The sequence below is a fragment of the Cucumis melo genome, chromosome 11, assembly GCF_025177605.1.
Source record: "Cucumis melo cultivar AY chromosome 11, USDA_Cmelo_AY_1.0, whole genome shotgun sequence".
Lineage (NCBI taxonomy): Eukaryota > Viridiplantae > Streptophyta > Magnoliopsida > Cucurbitales > Cucurbitaceae > Cucumis > Cucumis melo.
This window is the reverse complement of record NC_066867.1, coordinates 20,251,197-20,258,899: the sequence shown is the minus strand read 5'-3', so window position 1 is coordinate 20,258,899 and position 7,703 is coordinate 20,251,197.

The window sequence follows — 7,703 nt, the reverse complement described above, 5'->3', positions numbered from 1 at the left end:
CAATGAACGCTAAAGCTAGGGGAGGGTACGAATATTTTATTAGTTTTATTGATGATTATTCGAGATACGGTCATGTTTATCTAATTCATCATAAGTCTGATTCTTTTGAAAAATTCAAATAATATAAGGCCGAAGTTGAGAATGAATTAGGAAAAACAATAAAAATACTTTGATTAGATCGAGGTGGAGAATATTTGGACTTACGATTTCAAGACTATTTGATAGAACATGGAATCTAGTCACAATTCTTTGCACCTAGTACGCCTCGGCAGAATGGTGTATCAGAGAGAAGAAACCGAACCTTGTTAGACATGGTTCGCTCTATGATGAGCTTTGCTCAGTTGCCAGATTCCTTTTGGGGATATGCTTTAGAAACAGCTGTCTATATATTAATAACGTTCCCTCTAAAAGTGTTTCAGAAACACCTTATGAGCTATGGAAAGGGCGTAAAGAAAGTTTACGTCACTTTAGAATTTGGGGATGTTCGACACACGTGTTGGTACAAAACCCTAAAAAAATTGGAACATCGTTCAAAATTATGCCTATTTGTAGGATATCCAAATGAATCTAGAGGTGGTTTGTTTTACGATCCTCAAGAAAATAAAGTATTTGTATCAACAAATGACTCATTCTCAGAGGAAGACCACATCAGGGATCATCAACCTTGCAGTAAATTAGTGTTAAATGAGATTTCCAAGAGTGCTTCAGATAAACCTAGTTCATCCACTAAAGTAGTTGATAAAAGTAAGATATTTGATCAAACACATCCTTCTCAAGAGTTGAGAGAGCCTCGACGTAGTGGGAGGGTTGTTCATCAGCCTAATCATTACTTAGGTTTAAGTGAAACTCATGTTGTCATACCTGATGATGGCATAGAGGATTCATTAACCTATAAACAGGAAATGAATGAAGTAGATCGTGACCAATGGATCAAAGCCATGAACCTCGAAATAGAGTCTATGTTCTTTAATTCTGTCTGGACTCTAGTAGATCAACCAAATAACGTAAAACCTATTGGTTGTAAATGGATCTACAAGAAAAAACAAGACCAAACTAGTAAAGTATAGACTTTCAAGGCTCGACTTGTGGCAAAGGGTTATACCCAAAGAGAAGGAGTGGACTATGAAGAAACATTCTCTCCTGTTGCCATGCTTAAGTCGATTAGAATACTTTTATCCATTGCCACCTTTTATGATTATGAAATTTGGCAGATGGATGTCAAGACAGCCTTTTTGAATGGAAATCTTGAGGAGAGTATCTATATGGCTCAACCAGAGGGGTTATTAAAAAGGGTCAAGAACAAAAAGTTTGTAAGCTTCAGAAATCCATTTATGATTTGAAACAAGCATCTAGATCCTGGAATATAAATTTTGATACTACGATCAAGTCTTATGGCTTTGATCAAAATGTTGACGAACCTTGTGTTAACAAAAAGGTCGTCAATTCCATTGTAGCATTCTTAGTATTATATGTAGATGATATTTTACTCATTGGGAATGACGTAGGTTATCTTACTGATATCAAGAAATGGCTAGCTACGCAATTTCAAATAAAAGATTTGAGAGATGAACAATATGTTCTTGGAATCTAAATTGTTCGCAACCGTAAAAATAATGGAACACTAGCCATATCTCAAGCATCTTATATTGACAAAATGTTGTCTAGATATAAAATGCAAAATTCCAAAAAGGGTGTGCTGCCGTATAGATATGGAATTCATTTGTCAAAGGAACAATGTCCTATGAGAAAAATTCCTTATGCTTCTGCTGTTGGAAGTTTGATGTACGCAATGTTATGTACTAGACCTGACATTTGCTTTTTAATAAGGATGGTCAGTAGGTATCAGTCCAATCCTGGACGTGATCACTAGATAGCCGTTAAGAATATTCTAAAATATCTTAGAAGAACAAAAGACTACATGCTCATTTATGGTACTAAGGATTTGATCCTTACTGGGTACACTAATTCTGATTTCCAAACGGATAAGATGCTAGAAAGTCTACATCAGGATTAGTATTCACTCTAAACGGAGGAGCAGTAGTATGGAGAAGCGTAAAACATAGTTGTATAGCCGACTCCACAATGGAAGCTGAATATGTTGCAGCTTGTAAAGCAGCAAAGGAAGCAATATGGCTAAGGAAATTCTTAATTGATTTGGAAATTGTTCCAAATAGGCATCTACCAATCACTTTATACTGTGACAACAGTGGTGCAGTTGCAAATTCACGAGAACCTAGAAGTCATAAACGGGGAAAGCATATTGAATGCAAGTACCATCTTATCAGAGAAATTGTACATCGTGGTGACGTTGTATAACGCAGATTTCTTTCGAGCAAAATATTGCTGATCCTTTTACAAAGGCCCTCACGGCTAAAGTGTTTGAGAGCCACCTACAGAGTTTAGGTCTACGATGTTTGTAAACTAAGACAAGTGAGAGACTTAACAAGCATATGCCCTAGTTTGTAATCATATGTATTATTCTCTCTTATGTTTAAATTCGATCATTTTCATCCCACTAGGAGTTCTAGTCCAAGTGGGAGTTTGTTGGAATTAATGTTCTAAAACTTGTAGTTTGTAATCATATTCTTTTCAATAAAGTCGTTATTGAGAAATTGAATACTATATTCTTAAAACCAATAAACATAGATCCCAAGACTATTCTTTTAGTAGGCTTGAACTTTATGTAGAGGCATAAACATGGATTAAGTTCGAGTAAATAGTTTAAATAGTCTATAGTATATGATTAAAGGTTGGGCGCTTTATTCAGAGATACTATGGAAGCGGCCCACTTTGTAAATAATACAAACGATATAATCCTGAATTGTTCATGTAGAGACATGAAAGAGGGGACATCCTATGTAAAAGGTCTACATAAGACAGAACCATGAAATAGTCAATTTTACGTAATAACGCCGTTTACTGTTTAAAACTGACTATCTCGTTTTTTAATGACCTAGGTAACTTAATCTTAATCTTGAGCTAACTGTGAACTCTTATTCACATGAGATTATCCTTAGATCTTCATAGCAACTCATTAACGTTGGCCCAATAAGCCTCCCATTTCAGGGATAAGATCGGGCGAATGATTGAGAACATAGGGTGCAAGACGGAATTCACTCCTACCCATTTTAAGGTTAGTAGATATGTTGTTCCCTTAAGAACTGAATCCAAGTCTTGAACATAGGGGCCCCAATCTCTCATTGGCTTGAGAAGGATTCAATTTATACGTTAGACCTTAAACCAAATGTTCAATACTGGATCAGTGGGACATAAGGAACAAGATTTAGTCTCAGGGGTAAAAATAGTATTTTGACCCAACCGAGGTTACGAACAACCTGTGAAGGATTAACTTACTGATCATGGTTATATAAGATGGACAGAAATATATCTATAGTGAGGAGAGTGCAGCTACGAGACTTCAGTGGAATGACTCGTTAGTTAACGAATATTGATTAGCTTGGTCTAAAAGGGTTTAGCCAGTTAATCTCGGATCGTTGAAGCCCATGATCTATAGGTCCATTAGGTTCCCTTGCTAGCTCATACAAAATTAACTTAGAACAACATGTTGGAATAATTCGAATTGTTCGAATTAAGTACAGAGAGAGAAATGACGAATATATGTGATATAATCGTTGGTTATAGGACTTTATATTCAAATGTGACTTGAATTTCAAGAAAATGAATGCGGATTCATGCTCGGGAGGTCAAAATTAGTCAAAATGGACGAAATGGTAAAAAGTCAAAATGTTGACTTTTGACTTGAAAAAGTCAAAGTTTGACTTTGACTAAAATGATCAAATGACCATTTTGCCCTTGACTAAAGTTAATGGGAATATCCAAAAATCCCACTAAATGGAATGGTGAGTAATTCCACTGAATGTTAGTGGAATACAAAGTGTTGAGAAATTATCCAACTAGTTCTTCTTTTTCAAACTGAAGAATTGTTGTTTTTTGGCTAATTTTTATCAAAACTTCATTCCATATCTCTCTCTAAATTCCTTCATTCGACGGGTACCAGAACCCAATTCTTAGTCCGAAGTATAGCGGGTGATCTCTAGTGGTGGTTCCAGGTGTGTCGTCGTGAGAAGATTTAGAGCATCAAGGAGCTTCAAAGGTAAATAATTTCTTTTAACCTTAATCATTGTAATTAGGGTAGTTTTAAGCATGTTAATTACTAAAGTGTTTAGTTGCATTTAGAGTAATTTTTCAATCCTATTATCGTTGCGTTTGTATAATTTCCAGCAAATTTTGTTGTTAATTGGGTGATATTTGATAGAGAAGGCAGAGTAGGTGTTTTCGATGTGAAATCAAATATCTTCTAGTTTTTTGAGTTTTTCGGTGTGTATACATTGAGTTAAGATCTCTAATTGATATGGTTAGAAGTCTTATTCAGTTTCCTATAACTTTTATAAAGATGTTGAGAGCCAATTATGACTGAAAATGTGTTAATTTACAGGAACATGGTTAAGGTCTGTAGAGTGTGCGATTCTGGAGTGGTTTTGTTTTTTTGTGTTTTTGAGATTTTCAATTAGACATTTGGTTACATATCTTTAGGTAAATTATAGAGGACATCAAAATGAAGATTTTGACATGAAGAACACTCATTTTGGTTAAGTATTGAGGGAGTTATGGTATTTTGATGTTTGTGTTAGAAATCTGGAAAATGCAGAGAGTTGTTCAAATAGGATTTTATTTCTTAAACTTTGTTTTCATGAGCGTCATCTACGACTTGTTAAGTCTATGTTTAGAAAATATTTTTCATAATTATTATTTATGATTGACTGCTTTATACGTTTATTTATGAAGTTATAAAAATCATTTGAATTCCATGACTATTTTTAAGTATGAATTTCAAGACTAGATTTCTTAATGAAAATTTATGCTAGCACGTGAGTATTGAATTTCTGGAAAGTATTTGAACCACAGTGTTTTACGAAAATGATGAGTTAGCAAGTTTTGTTTTAAGAACTACAGTTTTTCATGAACAATCTAAGTAAGCTTGAGCTTTGCGAAAGATAAAGATAGCAGACATGTTTTAATGTTTTCGTATGATTTTCTAATATTTTCGTTACCTAAATGAATGAGATGTTGAGCCAGCCCGAGGCTATATGGTACTGTGTGCACACAAGTTACATTCCATTGTTGACGTTGAGTGTACTCTGTAACAACAATGCTGTCGTGAGTTCTGAGTGGGCCACACTACGACAAGGACAATGGGAGTGCTGGGACCCTACTACATCGTAGAGCTTGTAAACATTGGTTGTACTGGCGTGCCTTCACAATGTAGATTTGTCATGTTAGTTAAAATGTTTTGATATACTTGATATGCTTTTCTAGATTTCAATGACGTACATACTGAGTATTTGAGAAAGCTATTCTTACTATTATATGTTTATATTTACGACTTGTATAAACAAATTTATATGTGTAAAGCTTTCACATACTCTTATCTTTAAATTTATAGTTTTAAAATGAGTCACTCATTGAGCTTTATAGCTTACCCTTCCAAGATGTTTTACCCACTTTCCAGACAGAGATGGAGTTCCCAGTGCCTGATAGACTGCCTTAATCTGCTAAAGCTTCAATATCGATTGCCAATATGTGGTTAGAGTTGTACATAGAGTCTATTGTATTATGGTGTATAGGTCATTGTACGATATATATACTCTATAGTTTGTGTAAGCTCTAGCTCTAGGTGTTGCGATTATGTAAACTTTTGTTGATTATGTTTTGGTTAAGGTTTCTCCATTTGGTTTACTTGCGAAATCAGTTATTTCCAGGCAATACTTCATGTATGTATATGATTAGTCTAGGTTTCACTGTGTTGTGTTGCATGTATAATAGTTTATATTCTAGATTAGCAAGTTTTTCACATTCAAGAGTTCAGTAGAGTCGACACATATCGTTAGAGGAGAGTGACGTCGATCGGCTTGACGTCGTCTTTCGAGCTAAGCTAGCTGGTAGTTTGGGAGGGGGTGTGACACAAGAAGAAGAAAAGATTCTTTCCTTTATCAAGCTCTTTCTCGTTCTTGAATAGTGAACACCAAAAAATATCTCAATGAAGCTTTTCTTTCATTTTGAACTTTATACTCTCAATCGGGCTAGTAATTTAGGAGAAAATCAGAGGAATGAATAGACGGTCTGTCTCTCCTTTCTTTATTCAGTGGGCTTGGACCATGTCTCCCGAATAATCTCATTACATATGGCATAAGATGATTTCACATATCGAGGTTAGAATGGGATTGGGTGTTTTCATGTTTCACGGTAGTGCCCGCTTTAGGAGATGAATGAACAAGAAGGAAGAAGTGAGGCTTAAAGAATTTGAGATGAACAAGGACTCGACTGAAAGGAGAGAGCTTTGATTCTCTCATTCATGATAAAACCAAAATTCACTCGATTTTCATTAGTGACCAAAAAAGAAATTGAGAAATGTTAGGTCAAATTTTTTTGACTTTATTCACTCCGTGGGAACCGCTAGGCTTTCTCTTTTCATCGACTTATGGATATATATGGATTTTGATCATTTTGGTTTCGGTTACTGGTAGGTTTCAAACTATATGGGTTAACTAGGAAGAGTTCAAGAGAGCTATTCCCCAAATATGCTTGTTGGGGATTTTTTAGGAAGAAAGAGTTCAAGAGAGCCATTCCCTGAATATTCTTGTTGGGGCCCACAAAGAAAGCTCTTCCACAATGAAAGATATGAATTTTCTGCTTGGTAGTGGGCTTGTGTGCTCGCTTGGTCTGGGATTCCTAGAGGTAAGCTAAAGCCTGCAGAGTGGTACGAGACAGGCAATAGAGATTTCAAGAAGCAAGAATTGGGTAGAAGTTTCTTCATTTCTTTAGAAGGAGGGGAAGCACTTGGACTATCAGGAGAGGAGCCGTAGTTAGGAGCAAAGAATTTACAAAGGACTTGTTTATCCATATTACGAAGGACTTGTTTATGGTCTCACTATTATACTTCGCTAGGCTTAGCTTTGATGTGAGCAGGTTAAGGTTTTGCTTTGCTAGGCTTGATCTTGATGACTTTTTCTTCGTTAAAGAGACCCGAGGGTTCAAAATCTAAAGGAATCAATGAATAAAGGCACAGTTTGGTTTGAGGACCAAGAGTCAGCCCGCCAGATTGCTTTCATTTGATGCCTCAGAAATGGGTGAAAAGAGGTTCCATCCACCTTATTTGTTTGGAAAAAGTCAAGATGGTTCATATTCCACTAAGGAAAGGTTTCACTCTTTTCGGATGGATCCCACGGAGTAGGCAAGGTGCAAAGTAGCAACAGACCCAGTTTAAGCTTCATCTTTAGCAGCCTTCTTAAAGGAAAGGTTGGGAAAAGTCAATAAATCCAGTAACCAGTATAGAGGCCCACTAAAAGACACCTAACAGAGTGATCCAAAGTAGCTTAATTAGTTCAATTTTCACTCCACCCCCCTCTTGAGTCTGATTTATTCCTTGCCATAGGTTGCACAGTCTAGAATTTTTTCCTTTAAGTAGGTTCTATAAGGAAGAAAACTCCCCAGAGCTCATTACTAAGTGAAATCTTTTCTTTAGTAGATCAAATGGAAAGCCTATTTGTCTTTAGTGTCCTTATCAATGAGATGACTCAAATCTATGATTTTGGTCTTTAACAAGGCTCCATAGGAGTTGACTAGGCAATTATAAGGAGCAAAAATTTGCATAGTAGCTTAATTCCATATGAACTTGAAAGGAT